This window comes from Polypterus senegalus, chromosome 1 (genome assembly GCF_016835505.1).
Source record: "Polypterus senegalus isolate Bchr_013 chromosome 1, ASM1683550v1, whole genome shotgun sequence".
Lineage (NCBI taxonomy): Eukaryota > Metazoa > Chordata > Cladistia > Polypteriformes > Polypteridae > Polypterus > Polypterus senegalus.
This window is the reverse complement of record NC_053154.1, coordinates 240,164,186-240,184,115: the sequence shown is the minus strand read 5'-3', so window position 1 is coordinate 240,184,115 and position 19,930 is coordinate 240,164,186. Positions and strand designations below refer to the sequence as shown.

Genomic DNA, 19,930 nt, shown 5'->3' with positions numbered 1-19,930 from the left:
GACACAGCAGCATTTCAGTAAAGTAATAGTGAAACACAGTACATAATGCACATGAAAATAAGATTTTTTTACTTTGATTTGAAAGCTTCTACTCTTGGGGCATCTCTAATATGTTTTAGCAGATTATTCCATTTTTGTGATGCATAATGACTAAAAGCCATTTCACCCTGTTTCGATCTCACTCTGCGTATAACCAGCTGTCTGGCCCCAAAGGATCTAAGAGGTCTATTTGGTCTATAAACGGTTAGCATCTCTGTGATGTATTCTGGGCCTCAGCTGTTTAGTAACTTATATACTACAACCAGTATCTTAAAATCAATCCTATAGCTGACTGGAAGCCAATGTAATGATCTTAGTACCGGAGTAATGTGTTCTGTTTTATTAAGTTTGGCAAGCATTCTGAACAAATTGCAATTTTTTTTATTGTCTTTTTGGCCAGGCCTGAGAAAAGAGCATTGAACAAATCTACTCTGCTGAAAATAAAGGCATGGATAAGTTTCTCCAAGTCTGTTTTAGACATCAAAACTTTGATTTTAGAAATGTTTGTCAGATGATAAAATGCAGATTTACATCTTGTTTTAATATGATTACCGAAACTAAGATCTGCTTCCAGCTGTACCCCAAGATTTTTGACTTGGCCTTTCAGTCTTTCTTGTTTATTGCCAAATAGTATAATTTCAGTTTTATATTTATTTAATTGGAGAAAATTTTGCTGCATCCAGATGTTAATTAGCTGTACACTGTCATACAGTGACTCAATAGGTCTGAGATTATTTGGAGAAAGAGAGAAATAGATCTGAGTATTGTCAGCTTGGCTGTGGTAATTAAGCTTGCTGCCTTGTAACTATCTACCAAATGGAAGCATGTAGAGGTTAAATAAAGGAGGACTCAAATAGGTCCCTGTGGTATTCCACATTATTCCTTTCTGCTTAGACTGATAATTTCCAATTTCAACAAAGTAACTCCTGCCTTTTAAGTATGACCTTAACCAGCTAAGAGCTGAGACCTACCCAGTTTTCAATCTTTCTAAGAGTATTTCATGTTCGACGGTATCAAAGGAAGCACTGAGGTCTAGTAATACCATATCATAACTGTTATTTTTCCAGAGTCTGTGAATAAATGAATATCAAATTCAGTTGAAATATGCTTTGCTTTTTAAACTTTTAAATTAAGTTTAGTGGTTTTTGAATTACTTGAGTGATTAATGAGTGACAATTTGCCTTGTTTATTGTGTTTGTTACTTATGTTCCCTAGTGAATGTGACTCTGTTGTCTGACTCCTCTATTAGATCTCCCTTAAAAATTCAAAAATACCTTTAAGAAAGGAAAAATTTCTCCCCTGCTTTCTTTTTCTGCCTTTTCAAACTTTTTTGTTCAAATCGATTTTACACATAGAGTGACAACCACACATAACTTAAGGAACACACAACAGTCAAAAATCAAAATAAAAGCTTTCATTATTGTACCTGTGCTTGATCCTACTATGGAGGCTCTGAGGGGACATAGTATATTTTGTTTGGAAACTATCTCGTGCTCATCACTTATGTACCAGATACTTTAAGGTCACACAAACTATTATTGTGTGAGTGTTGTGTACATTCAGATAAGCACCAAATACCATTGTGTGTGACTGTACATCATTTTCTGTGAACGTTGCATATCACTTAACAGTTTGACGCTACGCACATAGTTACACTGCATGGAAATGGATATTGTCAAGTTTATGAAAGTAGGCTATACATTCAAGTCCAGGTGGTTGTAGCCATAAAGCAGTGGCACTAAGCACTGCACTACTGTGTAGTAAAAGGAAATTACATTAGTTAGCTAACTACTTGCAGCTACTTACTAGCTCACATCCAGCTTCTTACTCACATAAGATACAGAAGGAATTCATATCTCACATTTTGATTCCATGTGAAGTTTGTCCAGTCCAGTCTGGGTACACTAATTTAATTCTCTGGTAAGCTTGGCAACCATGCTTATCTATACAAATGGACAGTTAATTTGTTTTCTGGAAATGTCTTCATTTGGTTATTAATCATTTTTCCATTTTGAAATACTTGGTCACCATTTTGTGTTCTAATTTCATGGACATTGCATTTTGTTTTGGTTTCTGGCCATAAACTACCAGTCACATAACTGATTTTGCATGATATAAATGGTTTTTTTTTTGCATTTTTGTCTTTTTTAACACTGCCTATTTTTCTATATTCTCAAGACATTCTTCTACCATAAATGGAAATACTAAACTGGCTTTGTCTCAGTATTCATAGGCATAAGCATGTGTGTGCTCTATGGTGGATTGCTTGGATTGGATTTACTTCCCATGCAACAAACCTAATAAGGCACAAAAATGATTAAATTCTTCAAATGTTACATTTTTGTTTTGTTTTATGGAAAGTCATATGCAGAACTTTCATTCCACAACATTGCTAAACTGCAAAATTCATTTCAAAGTAGCAGATAGCTGGAGCCTGGCATCACTGGGCACAAGGAATGTACAGGAACTAAGCAGGGAGCCAGTCACCCACAGGCTCAGTTTCTAATCATCAATTAACCTAATGGGTATAATAATACAGCAGATATGCCAGGGTATCCAGACAAAATCCATATAGACAATCCATATTTAAAGAGATAGGTTCTAAGCTGAAGGGCAGAACTGACAATGTGATATGTGGTCTTCTCTGAAGTTCTGCCTAAGATACTCGCCAGTCCAGGTAGGACTGAGGAGATTAGAGGGCTAAAGTTCATCCATTCATTCACTCATTTTCTACCACTTATCCAAAGTCACACCCTTTCCCCAACTACACTTGCGAACTAATACTTTGGGATCCCAAGGCATTTTACAGTGTCGGTCGTATAAGTCGAATGCGGAAAAGTCACGCTATTGGTACAAGGGATTATGATATGTTAACGCCCACCTGAGAGAGTAACCACGGAGCACATTGTCTTTGTTTTCTATGTGGGTGCAGCAATGCGCTGTATCAGTACATGCTCCTAACCTCTCTGTCTCTCTTTCTATTCTGCCTATGTGACCACATGGTAATACCCAAACTATTCCAAAGCAATGTTTGCACTGATTTGTGTATTTTTGTATCTCACACCCTCATACACCTTTATCGTAAGAGCATCCCTTATCTACGATGGAGTGTTCGATCAGAAGAAAATATGAAGCTGGTTTTAAATTAATCGTTGAAGTAGCGAAAGAAATTGGCTGCTGCTCTACTGTAACAAAATTTGATGTGTCTGAGAAACTGGTGCAAGATTGGAAGAAGATGTAAAAAAAAAAATAAAGTGTTGCATTTTAGTCGGGGTCTAATTTTATGATCAATTTTTCAGGTGTCAAGACCTGAGTTATACGTGAGTATATACAGTAATTACTAAGTGTGATAGAATTTAAATATTGGGGACCAAGAACAGGAGTTTCTGGATGTAATCAATCATTAGTATTGTAGTACTACAATAATCAGGTGAAATTCAGGGGATGGATAGACCATAGTATAATACATTTCAAAGTTAATGTTCAAAAATTAAAACTGTTAAATTTTATTAGGAAAAATCTTGAGTATGGGGCAAAGCCTAATTAAAATAAATTGGGATAAGCTTTTATACATGTGCAGACAGGTGAGAAAAGGTGGGTCAGGTTCAAAAGTGTTTTACATGTAACGTTGGAAAAGCTATAAATGAAGTTACAAAGGAAAAAAACAGCTGTATAAGAAATATAGGAATATAATCCTTGCCACTAACCATAAGGCATATGAGACAATAAGTGCAATGGTTATAAAGGACATTAAGAAGGCTAAAAGTCAATTGGAAAGGAATATTGTAGAAAAGGCAAAAGATGGCCGAAATAGATGCTTTCAATATTTTAGTAATATTAAAATAGTCAAGGAGGAGGAGAAGAGTATTAGAAACAATAAAGCTGAGCTGGAATATAAAGACAGTGAAATAGCAAATGCTGTGAGCTTGCCTTTTATTTAAGTTTAAATGTGTGAATAAGGTTGATAACCTCTCAAAAATAACAAGGACTACTAAGGAGATACTGAGTGGTTTGGAAATTGTAGAGGGAGTAGTGGTGCTTAGATTAAATAGGTTGAAATCTGACAAATCACCAAAACCAGATAAAATTTTATCATCAAGTACTTAAAGAGGGTAGTGAGTGCCTATATAAATTCTTGATGTATGTTTTTAGAAAGGCATTGTGCACTGGGGAAATTACTAAGGATAGGAAAATAGCAAACATTTTACCATTATATATCGGGAAGATTCAAGTAACTATAGGCCAGTATTTTTAACATGCATCACGGGTATATAAATGGAAGGAATTATTAAGGACAAGATTGATCAGCGTGTGGCAAGGAGTATTAGTGAACAGTCAACATGGGTTTAGATTGGGTAGGTTGTGTTTCACGAATATGCTGGAATTCTATGTAGAAGCCATAAATGTATTCAGTCAGTGATTTGCATATGATATTATTTATCGTGATTTTCAGAAGACATTTGATAAGGTCCCTCAGGACAGATTGGGCATGAAAGTAAAAGAAGTGGGAATTCAAAGCATATTGTGTAAATGGATTATAAATCAACTTAAAAAACAGGGAGTAAAGGATTATAGTGCAAATAACCTTATAATTAGGTGATGTTAAAAGTGGTGTCACTCAGAGATAAGTGCTGGGACAGGTGCAGCTTTTTTAATATATATGACAAGAATATAAGGAACAAGCTTGTTAAGTGTGAAGATGATACCAAACTAGGTGGAAGGACAGATAATCTAGAATCAGCTAAATTGTTACAAAGGGGCTTGGGCATTTTACAAGCTTGAGCAGACTGGTGGCAGTTGAAATTTAATGTAAGTAAATGTAAAGTATTACACATAGGAAGTAGAAATGTTAAATTTGAATGGGAGGTCTGAAACTTGAATGTGCCCCTTATGAGAAGGATCTAGGTGTCATAGTGGACTCATCACATCCAGAAGAAATTAAAAAGTCTAATAGAATGTTAGGATTTTTGGGATCTTCAAATCTTGATATGATGTTATTTTGTACAATCTAGGTTTTCAGAATAGACAAGCTTGAAAGGCTAAATCGCCTGTTCTCATCACAATTGTTCTAATGCTTGAATTGTTCATTCAGCACACAAGCGAGGGATTTGAACCCCAGGAAGCTGGTCTTATGTGTCAGCAATGCTAAATGCCTCACTATAATTAGACTAGATCAACGCTATTATATGTAAATGTTATACAATACACTGATCGAAAATGAGCTCCAAATTAAATTAATTTTATTTTTATCTCGAATAGTACATTCTACACAATAAATCAATAAATTATTAAAACTGTGCAAACCTTTTTAAAAGTATTCATTTTAAATGATATTTTAAACGGTTTTCTTAACCAAAAACTAAACACAGGTGTCGCAATACTGTAAAGTTTTACTGTTTAGAGAAGGCTTTATTTCCAGTTCTTTGACTCAGAAGTGTGATATCTGAATACCATTTTTGTAACTATGTGGATTATTTTTTTTTTGACATTTTTTATGCTGAAATGCTCTCTAGGGTTCCAGATATAAATTCAAAAGTCTGTTTCATCCACACCTTCCACCTAATAATGTATCCCTTGTTAAGTAAGCTTGGCCGGTCAAGACTCATTCACACTGTCAAATGAGACCCATGAATTCCCAGGTCACCTTTCAATTATTTATGTCTCCATTTTCACTGACAGCACAACTGAACTAAAGAAAAAAAGTGTGCAGCTAGCTGGGGCTTAAACATAGAACTTGAAGATACAGTACTGTGTTTTTTAATTTAAGAATAACACACTGGTACTTCTATCAAGCAATGTGCACATTGCCCCTTAGTTACAGTACCTATAATGAGTTTTTAAATTTTATTGTTATACAATGTTGAATCAAGGGCAGCACGGTGGCGCAGTGGTCCTCCCTGCGTGGAGTTTGCATGTTCTCCCCGTGTCTGCGTGGGTTTCCTCCGGGCGCTCCGGTTTCCTCCCACAATCCAAAGACATGCGGGTTAGGTGGATTGGCGATTCTAAATTGGCCCTAGTGTGTGCTTGGTGTGTGGGTGTGTTTGTGTGTGTCCTGCGGTGGGTTGGCACCCTGCCCAGGATTGGTTCCTGCCTTGTGCCCTGTGTTGGCTGGGATTGGCTCCGGCAGACCCCCGTGACCCTGTGTTCGGATTCAGCGGGTTAGAAAATGGATGGATGGATGTTGAATCACAGTAGATTTAATTTGGCTTTTTGAAACTGATCAACAAAAAAAAGTTAAACTAAAAGCAGATTTCTGCAAAGTTCTGCAAATTAATTACAAACATTAAACACAACATAATTGTTCTCATAAGTATTCAGCATCTCCAATATTACGCATCTAAATCATTATTGGTGCAGCTGTTTGGTTTTAGAAGTTTCAAAATTAGTTAAATGGAAATCATGCGATTGTAGTCAAGGGCTTCAACTGATTGTAGTCTAAATGCACCTTATTTGGAGGGTTCAACTTGTGGTGAGTCAATCTCATGGCCCTGCTAACACAATGAAGAAAAAAGAGCACTCCAGACAAATCTATTTAAGGGTAACAGAAATCATAAGTCAGGGGATGGATACAAGAAAATATCCAAGTCACAGAATATCCCTTTGAGTCCATTTGAGTCAATCATTAAGGAATGAAAAGAATATGGAAAAGTTGTAAATTGATGAAGGGGGAAAAATTGCTGTCTCCAGATGCAGAAAGCTGATAAAGAGGGAACTGTCCACACAAACTGTCAGGACTGCTGAAGGTGCATCTACTAAATAATGACTTGAAAACTTACGCATTTAATTTTTTGTTTTCTATTTGTAGTTAATTTAGATCACTTGGCAGAGATCTGTTTTCATTGTGGCATTAAGAGTCTTTTTTTTTTCTATAGTTCAATGCAGTACTTGAAGTGGAAACAAAAAATTGTCAGTACTCTTTAATTTTGTTGACATCTAGGTCCTCTTTGTGTTGCATTATATACTGTATTGAACATAATTTCCTAATGAAGTTCTTCCTTGGAGATTTGAGTATGCATTTATACATATGTTTGACCAAACAGCGGGTGTGGTGTCCCTTGAAGTTTCATGTGCGCTCATACTGTATATATGTATATATATATTGTTTCAAAGAATGTTTTCGGAATGCGAGATTGACAGCCACATTACTGCCTGGTCCTCTGCCATTGGAAAAGAAAAATGCCAGTTCATGCCATGGATTAATGTCAAAAAAGACAAATTAAATCCATGGTGATTTAATGTTATATAAAAATAAAATGTGTAAAGGTCCAAGGGGAATTGCATACTTTTTATAGGCACTGCATTCATCTGCTTTATTTTATAAAAAATCTCATTCATATGTGGTTAAAGCAAACAAAGTGATAGAGATTAAATTACACTAGTATTCTAAAATAAATCATTCCTGGTAGAATATTATGCATTATGAATAAAACTAAGAAACTGTATTCCTGGTGGAAGAAGTATTTATTTAGCTTTCTTTGTTAACATTCTTCTATCTGGGAGACGCCAAATGCACTGTGTACTTATTCTTTTATAAGCTAGTTAGGTTTTATGGTTCTGTGCACCCAGCACATGACAACAGCAATATGGTTTCTGCTTGTGAACACTGAGCCCACAGACAAATTCAGACATGTGCACCATTATTTCAGAAACCTATTATTCAGTTCAAGAAATCTGACAATCCTCTCACTAGCCTTGAAGTCTGCAAAAACTGTGTACAAAAATCAGGATAACAAAGATCTTTCAGAGTAGACTATGTTAAAACATTTGTAAGTTTATATTACAGTAGTTTGCTTAAGGATGATGGTTTTCAATAACTATATTCTAATTTATCAATCTCAGTGGACAAGGTAACAACACTGCAGTTATTGCAGTTATTTTGGTCCAGTAGGTGTGTAAATGGTGGCAAAGTCAAGTAAAGTACAGTGACATCAGTTAACAACAACTACTCCATTTGATACAGAGTTAACAACTATTCCATTTCATTCAGATTCTGCAGAAAATGCTTATGCCTGCTGAGATCTGTGAACTTAGGAGAAAAGGCAAATCTGTCTGGTCAAGGCTAGGTTTCTTTGAAGACATACATAATAAAAATAATTATTGCACCTCCTGTCATCTTGGTCATACATTTTGTTTAACTGTTTTATTGCCATCATGATGTTTGTTTCTTGTATCGGTGTAGAAGCAAGTTAACCAGATGAGTTTCTACCTGCTGTGTGTTTAATCCCTGTCTTCTTTCTTGTGTCTTGCAATTCTACCTTTATCTGCCTAATTATACTTTCTCTTCTGCATTCAGTCATATCAATTCAGTTGCCCTAAAACTATCTTTCATAATTAATAAAGGCAAAACACTACTGTATTAGATTACACGTTTTCATCACCATACATCTGACACAATGGAATGCCATTTTTAGCACAGTACACTAATCATCAAGAAACGCTGACAGAAGCTTAACTAACTAAAATGCGTTTATTGTCCAGTAATTGTGGTTTTGTTTTAATTACTAATCTAAATTTAGATTTATACTCCCCATCTTGGATTCTGGGGACTTTTATGACATGATATTATCTAGCATGAAATGAGCCAGTGCTTGTGCAGGTGATTGAAAAAGTGGCTATATACTACAGGACTCGTCCCTATGCACAGTATGATCAAGGTGTGTTCTCTCTCTTGGTCTTGAGTGTCTCCACGAGGGAGGCAACAGGTGGATTTTGGGGTACTTACAAGGCTCCAACTGAGTGCCAAAGAGTTGGACCTTTTTCCAGTTGATAAGAGTGTTGTTTCAATGTGACTGAGCTGCCGAAAGAAAATATTTAGTTGTGTATATACACCAATCAGCTATTCAGAGTATTCAGCCCTTTTAGAGATTTTAGATTCCGTGCACAAAAGGGTACCATCTACCAACTCTGTAGTCATATGTCAAGACCTTAGTGCTCACATAGGGAATGACGGAAACACCTGGAAGGGTTTGTTTGGGATGAATCGCTTGCCTGATTTTAATGCAAGTGTTGTTATTTGATTTCTGTGATAATTGCAGATTGTTCATAATGAAACCCACAGAAACCTTACACTGTACCTAGTACCAGAATACGTTCAGCCAGAAGTAATTGTTGAGTTTATGGTCATGGTTTATGGTCAACTGATTTGTGGCCTTGTGTTCTTTACACCCAGGTAATAAGAGATGCTCAGCTGGGCAATGATCACTTTTTAGTGTTGAGATGTCCCACATGAACGAAGCAAAAGAGAGACCTAGAAAGCACAAATGTCTAAATACTGTTTTTCGTGATTAATAAAAGCAATAAGTCGCTGCATAGTGGCTTAAGTGGTAATGAAAAAAGTTTCTGTTCATAAGGAGTTCAACTTTCACCTCCAGTACAGCTTCTTCTGCATCTTAGAAGAGTTCAGGGATGTCTAAATAATCAATGCTTGAGTCTGTTTGAGGAACAAGTGCATTAAGAAAAGCCATCAAGTTGAAGGGAGAGGCCTCCCATGAAATATTAGCAGGAAGTTGTCGAGATTTGAATGACAGATACCTGAATACCAAGCAGGTACAAGCTATATCGGTGTCTGATGCAAAATATTGCTTATGGGTGGAGTTTAAAACCATGGAGAATGACTTTCGGATGGCCTTGCAAAGATTCTAGCAAATTATATGATCACTCAAGTATGATAAGCAAGATGTCACACAGGCTCTTCTCAGCACATGTGATGACATCTGTTGATTGTAACTGGGATTATTGTTAAGAGATGAATTGAGCACTATAAGTAATTCCTAAACCTAAATAATATGTACACTCATATGAAGCAGTGCCAGAATCACTGATGGAGTAGGTCCTTCTCTTGGAGTTTGCTGCAGCAATTAAAACAGGCAGGAATGAAAGGACAGATTATACCCTTTTTTTTCATTGACACACCTTTTTAATCTGCCATGGAAATGGAGCCTAGGGTCCAGCAGACTGGAACAGTGGTCCCAAAGTTTTAATGGTGTCAAAAGGGTGTGTTGCATTTACTGAGGGATCATACTGCTCAGCTTTCTTTGAAAGTCAATATTGTACTGGAATGGAGACTTTATCTGATAATTGAACCTCAGATACACAGAGAAAAATGATGATCACACACTGGCTTTGGAATATTAGTAGTCTTTACCCTTGCACAAAAATTTGAGGAGTAATAAGAGTGTGTCAGTCCTCTTTACATGTGCATTATGGGTCTGGAAAAGAATATGACAATGTACTCTGTTTTAACTAGTGAAAGATGCTTGAAGAATATGGCGTTCCTGGCACTGCTTTTAAGTGGCACTCTTTCCCTGTACTTGTAGAGCATGAGCCGTGTTGGGAATACTTGGTGTTTGCTTGAGTCTTCTTTCCTCTCCTCTTCATTATTTGTCATGAATATCAATGTGCACATGTGGATTAAAGAGCATCCTTTTTGGCAACCAAAATACTTCATTTCTGATTTTTCCAGCTGCTGTTATCTTCTTGGTTTCATCAATCACCACACACTGGAATGGATTGCAGCTGAGTATGATACAACTGGGATGAGAATCAGCACCTCTAGTCATGAGGTCATGGTCCTTTGCTGGAAAAAAATTACTCATTCTGTTTAAGCATGGTGTAAAGAGCTGGCCTAAATGGGGGAATTTTAAGTACCTCCATACTTTTAAAAAATAAAGATGCCAGAATGGTCTTCAGAGCAATGCTATAGAGGAACCATTTTTGATTCCTAAAAGAATATTCCATATGAAGGTTCCAAAAAGAACCTTTTATTTATCTAAATCCATAACTGGCTCCATAAAAGAATTAACCAAGAATACATGATAATATAACTATGATATACCAATGGTTCATGTTTTTAAAATGACTCTTGCTGCACCCAATAACACAGGCTAAGTCCAGGTTTTCTTAATTTGTTACTGTCCTGCTAGGTATTTTATTATGCATTAAAGATTTCAATTGTTTTTCAAAACACAATGAACAAACTTCATTTGCAAAGAGCCTGTCCTAGAATGAAATGGTGCTCTGTCAAGCAATAATTCTATGAAGAACGATAAAATCCAGTAAAGAATCATAAAATGCCATTAATGATCCTTTATTTTTAAGAGTGCAGGTCTTGCTCTTGAGAAAAGGAGGATGCAATTTTGAAACTGACCAAAAAATGTCTGCGTCTGCTACAGAAGTGGTAGTAAAATATGAGAAAGCTTCAGATTTACCAGTGAGCCTAGGTCCCCATTCCTCACTTATGGTTATATGATCTAGGTCAGTGGTTCCCAGCCTGGGGTGTGTGCCCCACTGGGGATCCAAGGGGATATATCTGGGGGTTCGTGGCAAAATGGGGGGAAAATCATACTGTCTTATTAATTAAAAAGTTGTAAAAAATAAAGCATTTTTCTAGTTCACATTGGATTTTAATAATATCATCTCTTCGTTAGTGCACTTACCAGTCACGCCTATTAAGAAACGCATTTTTCAAACGCTACTCAAAGGTTACTAGATGTAGATACATTGCATTTTGCCATTAACGCAGTTCACAGCAAGTTAGTACATCAAATGCTAAAACATAATGATGGACTGTTTTTTAAAAAGTAAATATTCCGAAGGAAACCCATCTTGTAGTTCTGCTTTAAATTCATCAAATGAGTCATATTCTAAAGCAAAATCTAAATCTAGTAAGTATGAAGCTTCATACAGCTGGCTAAGAAAAAAAGATGGACTTGATTACCCTAAATACCTTCTATGTCTGGAAATACTGCCAAACAAATGTCTAAAGCTGTCTAAATTGAAAAGACATCTAGAACAAAAGCATCCACCTGATGTTGGGAAATATGTTGAGTTTTTTCCAAAGGAAAGCAGAATTGCTTGTGAAATAAGCAAGCACTTTCACACAGCAAGCAACAGTTTCAGAGAAGGTACTGAAGGCATCTTTCTTGGCATTGTATCACATAGCCTGTGCGAAGAAAGCTTACACAGTTGAAGAAAATCTGATATTGGTGGCGACCAAAGACACACTGTCTTGAATTGCTTGGTGAGGAGTCTGCCCATAAAAACGATACAATACAATACAATTTATTTTTGTATATGCCAAAATTACACAGGAAGTGCCACAATGGGCTTTAACAGGCCCTGCCTTTTAACAGCCCCCCAGCCTTGACCTTCTAAGAAGACAAGGAAAAACTCCCCAAGAAAACCCTAGTAGGGAAAAAACAGAAGAAACTTTGGGACAGGCAGTTCAAAGAGAGACCTCTTTCCAGGTAATTGCCATTTAGTGGGTGTCAAAAAGAAGGGGGTTAATGCAATACAATACACAGAAAAAAACACAAGTAATCCTCAATACAGTATAATAGTAAAATATAAATATTACAAGTACAGAGCAGAATTTAACAGTAGATAATATCACATAATATGATTTGGATTTGTTTAGAGCCCTGCACACCTCAGCCATCAAGCTGCCTTCCCCTATTGGCCATTCCACAGCTGAGACAGCACTGGGCCAGTCAGTCCAATTAAATAACCCCTCTACCCGACAATTCCTGATACTGTCCATTTGTCAGACAGCACTGTGTGTAAATAGATATATGGTATGGCTGAAGATGTAAGAAACCAATTACTGGAACAGGTAACGAACAGTCCCATGTTTGAGTTACAGTTGGACGACAGCACAAATGTAGCAAACACAGCACAGCTTATTGTCAGATTTACTGGAGACAGAAAGTTTGTCTTTTTTTTGATGGTGATAAGGTAGTGGGGCCTTGGCATGAAAAAGGTTGGGAAACCTTGCTTTAGGTCAGGAGTCCTAAACTCTGGTCCTGGTCAGGTCACTAATTAAGAAAATAGTTAGAATTAAAACCTGCAGCCACTGAGGCCCACCCGGACCGAAGTGTGGGATCCCTGCTTGAGATAGTAACCAAAAGAATGAAGATCATGAGAACAAGCAGCCAAAATTAGATTCCTAATTTCACTGTGCTCTCTCTGTCCGTGATAGTTTGAAGAGACTAACAATACCGAAGGACATGTCAAGTCAAGTTGGGGAGCATGCACTGGTACAGTGCGTTGCCGCATCCACTACATGGTGAAACAACTTGAGTTCCTGGCTGGCAACACCCCAGGCAGTCACTCGTTCCAGTCCTACCCACCGGAAATGACCCTCTATCTGCCGCAGACAGGTGTTATGTGGGCGACCCCCTTGGCCTGGTCCAGCCACTTGGGTCCCCAACAATGAGGATCTTATGAGCCAGATCACCCTTGGGGAAATGCGCCACATGGCCGTAGTGCCATAACTGACACTCCCTCACAATGCAGGTAATTTGCATCATTCGGGACTCCATGAGCAACCAGTGATACTCAAGGATTATCCGGAGAGACATAGTACCAAAGGAGTCCAGTCTTCGTCTCAGGTCACTAGATAGCCTCCTTGTTTCACAACCATATAGCAAGACAGGAAGCACCAGGACTCTAAAGACTTGGACCTCCGTCCTTTTGCATAGATATTGGGAGCGCAATACTCCCCTTTCCAGTTACCTCATGACCCCCCTAGGCTCTCCCAATCCATCTACTGACTTTAGTAGACACTGACACTGCTGATGGTTGTGCCCAAGAGGTCATTAAAGGCCTGGATCTTGGTTTTTATCCAGGACACTCACAAGCCCAGACACTCAGACTCCTCACTCAGTCTCTCGAACGCCGTGATCAGAGCTTCCATTGACTCCGCGAACGACAACATCATCAGCAAAGTCAAGATCCGTGAATCATTCTTCACCAATAGATGCCTCACAGCCACTGGATCCCACGACCTTGCCCAACACCCGGTCCATACAAGCATTGAACAGAGTAGGAGCAAGAACACACCCCTGACGAGCCCCAGAATCAACTGGGAAAAATGCAGAGGTCCTGCCTCCACTCTGCACAGCATTCACATTACCAGTGTACAGGTTGGCCATGATATCCAGCAACCTCGAGGGGATCTTCGAGGGAAACTCAATCGTCGAACGCTTTGTGAAAATCAACAAAGGTTGCAAAGAAACTGCCAATATTCGCATTTGCACTCTATGAGAACCCTCAGTGCCAGGATGCGGTCGATTTTAGACTTCTTAGATGTAAAACCAGACTGTTTTGATCTGTGGTAGGTGAGCAAGTGATCACGGATCCTATTGAGGGTGACCCTAGCAAGGACCTTGCCCGGCACCGAGAGCAGTGTTATCCCCCTGTAGTTGCTGCAATCCAGGCGATCACCCTTCCCTTTCCAGATAGGGATGACAAGTCCCATTTTCCAGTCAGTTGGGATGATGCCAGTCTCCCAAATGGAAGCAAAAATTGCTTGCAATGCCAGGAGGACAGCCTTACCACCAGCCTGGAGAAGTTCACCCCGGTCAGATCCCTGCAGCCCTTCCCTCCCTCAGCTGGTTTACCACCTGTACAATCTCAGAGAGATTGTGTGGTTCACAGCTAATTGGAGGATCAGTCTCAAGAACCCTGGACCCAGAGATATCCAACGTCCTAGCTGGAGGACCATAGAGGTGAATTGCTTATTCACTGGATCAAGAGAAGACAATTGACCTGGTTTTGCACTTCCCAAAGGAGGTGTGTAAGAAAATGCTCAATGGGAGAAGACCCAGGAGCAGACCAAGAACATACTGGAAGATCATATAAACCCTCATCTGAAAATTCCCCAGGAGGTGTTGGAAGAAGTTGTCATGGACAGGATGGCCTCACCCACTCAGCTCAGCATGTTGCTACTGTGGCTCTCACCTGGATAATCACAGTAAACGTGATGATGAAGGCTCTGTTCTTTTACTCTTACATCAAACACGCCTTTTTTCACATACCGTCTGCTTTCTGTCCAGCCTGCCAAACTGTCTAAAAAAATGACATCTAAGATAGTGGGTATCCATTGAAAGTAGAATGCCTTTGTGTGACTTGTATTGTAAGGAAAAATGATGAAGTGGGTGAGACCCACTGCAGGTAAATTGTCACAATTCATTATATACAAAAGAGTAACTGATGCACTTATATAATGTTTTGCCATATGATGTACTGTATGATGAAGTAATAGTATGGTATTATATAAAATAACCAGTAAGAATAAATACAAAATGTTCAAAATAATTGTATTCAATGAGTCACATTTTCTTAAAAAATCTTAATATGTGAGAAAATTTTATTGTTACCCTATCAATGTCACTTGTTTTGGGGATTTTTGAGCATGCATTTAAAAGCAAGAAGAATATGGTTTGCTATTGCTAATAAATAAAAAATGTAAATTACTGTAATTCAACAACACCACATAGATTTAAATTAGAAATAAAGCAAAATCATTCTTTCAATACTATATTTCTGTTTTCAGACAAAGTGGCATTTGAAAATTGGGTATTAAAATGAAGCAACTTAATTGTAAATGCATAACCATTGGCAGCCATATAGTAGAGTGCCTGCAGCAACAGAATTCAATATATGTTTACTAAACAATTATCAAGTTAATGGGCATATGCTATTAAGGGTTCACAGCAGGATTACTTCTACTAAAAACTGAGCATACAATCAACTGATGTGCAAGAAAAATAAGCTGGAAGAGAAGGCATACACACTCCATTTCAGACCTAAACAATTAATACAGTTATTGCGGAAAGAAGAAGATTGCAGATTATTACAAGAGATAGTAAAACACCTTAAGTTAATGTACATTATTTGAGCTATGAATACCAACTCTGATTATTATTAATGTCAGATTCCAATAAATGAATAACAATTTCCATGTATATGTTATAATATTTATTTATTCCTAACAATAAAGTTTTCTTTGCATGTGAACATATGCTTCATTTTCTGACAACTAAATATAAAATCAGCATCTCTCTGTCTATGTATTGTATGCGCCCGATTCTTTCCAAGTTTAAAAATATCTTTTTTAGCTGAAAGGGAAGCACCATTGCATTTATAGGTCAAATCACTTTAGCGTTTACAATTTTTTCCACAATTGCGACCCTGTGCATGGTCTGTTCCTGGGTTTACAAAATTGTGCAAATAATAAGGTTGAAAGCAAGCGATTTCCATAACGGATGCTTCATTGCCTGAATTTTATAACGGTCTGGCTCTAAAAGAGTTTGATGTTGAGGGCGGCACATCCGTCCCTTAGGTCAGCTTTGCAGAATTTTAGTATGTTAGGAAACAACGAGCAACAAATTTGATGCAGTCATTTAAAAACAAAATCAAGCGGCAGCATTGTCATATAAGACAAGTGTTCCTAATACCATGTAGATATGTAATAAAAAATGATTACTTGTACCGTTTTAATAGTTGTATTTGAATTGTCCGGATCTGTATGCATTTACTTGTAAATATGAAATTGTAATAAACTGTCCCTTAAACTAAATGATTGCGCCTTATTGATTAGATCGGCGCTTCAGTTTGTCTTTAAAAACAAGCTGGTTCAAACAATCGCATCTTTACAGTACACCCGGGCTCCATCCAGCTTTCCTCAGTCCACCCGGGAGTGTCTAAAGTGCTCCTAACGTACGGTCCGTTTTTCAATTTTGTCCCGAGACGCAGCAGGAAACCCGGCGGGAGGGGTTGAGAGAGTGGAAGAGGGAAGGTTAATTATACCTCGAAGCAGACCCCCCATGCAATCGCGCACCCAGTCCTTCCAAAAATCTGTAAACCACATCGGCAAAAATGCTCATACCCTAGTCAAACTGATTTCAAGCTTCAAAGCGCAAAGTGCCTATTGCATTAGTTGACAGAAGCAATTTCGTCTTTTTTTATTTAACTTCTTAGAGTTAAAAGGAAAACACAAAGGCAATAAACAAGTACGGCCGTATATTTTTTGTACGTAGCATACCTGTAACTATGGTGTCCCAGGTTCTGAGATCCTACAAGCATCGCTCTTACAAGGAATTGGCATTAACTTGAGTGTGGAGTCCCCGAAACACTTTCAGCGCCACTCGAGAATTCCCAAGCCGTTTCCTGAATCCAGCTTCTTGTGTCTGACAGACGCACACGCTCACTCCAGATACGACTCGAGAGATTCGCAAGCGACTGTTTCTCATATCACTAGATAAGCGCCTATAGCCCCGATTTGGAAGGGGAGACAGCGCACCACTGTCACACGGTTGATGACGCCCCCAGCACCCGCACGCCTGACAGACAGGCAGGAACAGGTAGTGAAGAACAGAAAATCGGAAATAATAATGATAATGCACGATTTCACTGGTTAACTCGTGAAGCCCCAGACGATCCACCACGGATAGACCCACAGTCAGTTTTTACACCACCTTAAGACAATGTCATCAATTTAACAGAACGAATTCTAAATGTGCTTATGCGCCTTAACTGGTCTTTGTCTGATGATACAGCTACAAGTATGCGGCTACACGTGCTGGCACTTCTTTGATTGTTCTTGTTAGGCTCATTATTATCGTTCTAATATGTATACAGTATATACTACAGCAATTCAGATACATCATTTTATCCATCCATCCATCCATCCATTTTCCAACCCGCTGAATCCGAACACAGGGTCACGGGAGTGCGTTAGGAAAATCTGCTGATGATGAATCTGCATTGGATCCGTTTATTTAGGGGCTTCATTATGGTAGCTCAGTTATGTAAGTCGTGCACGCATACTTTTAGTGAGCGGCTTGTAATACTGCATTTTAAGGAATTAATTTTTGGTTGCAGACATACTTCGCAAGGCTGGAAATCCGAAGCTAATGGAAATTGAACAGAAATACATCCCACACACAGTATAGCTACAGCAGCAGCAGCTAACAGCTGTTTATCTCTTAAGCCAAAGGTTGACGAAAGGATTTATCCGCGATGTGCAGGGCTTATTAAAGGATTTGCTCCAGTGCACACGGTGATACATGTATACATACATACGTCTGCAGACAAACAAAATAGCTACATTTATAAGTAAATAGATAAATTCATACATGCATTTAATAAGCTTAAGATAAAACTGGTACCCAGTTTGATTTCATTTAGCATTGCTGCCAGCCAAATTCCTGCTAATATCAAATGCTTGTGACATTCACTCCCAACTAACCTTATAGTAGCACCAAGCCAGGTCTGATTTCAATTAATCAGATTTATTTATTTATTTTGGATCACAGGCAAAGAAAGACAGGAACGTGTCTTGTATGGGAATAAAGTGAGGCCAATCCATCACAGAGCACTCTGACACCCCCAGCCCAATTCACCAGTACCCAGCCCATTAACAGATGGTAATCACCCTCATGGTATGTCCTTCATATATAGCAATATATGGAACACATGTATAAATTTATTATTTGTTCCTTTATAACTGCTGTTTTCTTAGGGCAAATATATTCAGCCTTTTAGGTTTTCACATTTTATTACAGGGGGTCCTCGGGTTACAACACAGTTCCATTCCTACAACAGTGATGTAACCCGAATTTTGGTGTCAAAACACACACTAGCCCAAGTCACTTACCTCTCCTAACACATTTGCAAAATCATAATCTAGAACATAAAAATACAACTAAGCCACAGAAAAAGGAGGACATAAATATACTGTACTGTACACTGTACTGTAGTCACAGAAAAAATGTATTCCTTCTCACGTCTCAATTTTTTAAAATTTTTATGGGAGTGAGCGTTGTAAAGTCGAAACGTCATATGTCGAGACGTTGTAACCCAAGGACCCCCTGTATTATTATACAACATTGTAGCACAGTGGATATTTTTGGCTTTTTTTTTTACACTGATCAACAAAAAAGACTCTTTAATGTCAAAGTGAAAACAGATCCCTGTAAACTAAATTAATTTTAATTATAAAACACAAAATAATTGATCACATAAATATAAGCATTACTCCCTTCTGTCAATATTAGCTGCACCTTCGGAAGCAATGTCAGCTTTGAATCAGTGTGGACAGATCTCGATCAGCTTTGCACATTTTGAAAGTGCAATGTTTCCCTGTTGTACTGCTCAAAACTACAGAAGCTTATTCCCACCTCTCCACCAAAGAAAACTGTTATTTTAAAGATGAATTAAATTATATTTTTTACAAAAGTATTGCATTATTATGTATGGGAATAAACTTCTGTATAAAACTCCTTAAGCTGTATCAGTATGGAGATTGTGAGTTAACAGCCTTGTATCATGTCCTGCCACAAATTCTCCATTGGACTGAGATCTGGGCTCTGACTCTGCAACTCCAGAATATTAACATTGTTGTTTTTAAGTCATAACTTTTGCTTTATTCTAGGGGTCATTGTCTTCTACCAAAGTGCAGGTTTCTTGCAGGTTGCATCAGGTTTTTCTCCAGAAAATACCTGTATTTTGCTGTGTTCATTTCATCCACTATCCCCACAAGTGTTACAGGGCCTTCTGCAGAGAAACATCCCCATAGCATGAGGCTGTTAGTACCATGCTTCATGGTGGGGATGGTGTGACTATGATATTGTTTAGTGTTTGACTTACGACAAACATGCCATTTAGTCTCATCAGACTACAGAATGTTTCTCCAGCTGACTCCGAAGTCTCCTATGTGCCAGAAAACTCTTATCAAGATGTCATATGTGTGGTCTCACCAGTTTTAGTGTTGTTACATTGGTTGCTTGTGTCATTCAGACTTGACTTTAAAATATTACTAATGGTTTATACCTCCTTAAATAATGTTGTACTATCCCATATTGTGGAGTGCCTGTCCCCCATACTCCAAATTGTAACCTTAGATCTTTGAATGAAGGTGTTCTTATAATTTCAAGAGCCAAGCTTAAAAGAAGTGGTGAGGCGGCCTTTTGCTGTGGTGTACCTAAAATCTGGAATACCAGTAGAAATTCGCCAGGCCAATACTGTGGACCACAATTTGTCTCTTTTGTAGCTACCTTTCAGTTGTATTCCTTATAGAATATATGGGCATAGAATTATCATATTCTTC

The 19,930-nt window shown here is 38.1% G+C and overlaps 1 protein-coding gene across 1 annotated transcript in view; it reads right to left on the bottom strand.

The window, feature by feature from the left end:
* LOC120540109 (gamma-aminobutyric acid receptor subunit pi) overlaps window positions 1-17,081 on the bottom strand; it is a 191,887-nt gene extending 174,806 nt beyond the window's left edge. Inside the window, exon 1 of the mRNA XM_039770604.1 lies at window positions 16,865-17,081. The gene's annotated coding sequence lies outside the window, so the exon portion shown is untranslated. The remainder of the gene's footprint in view (window positions 1-16,864) is intronic.
* Window positions 17,082-19,930: the final 2,849 nt, after the last annotated feature.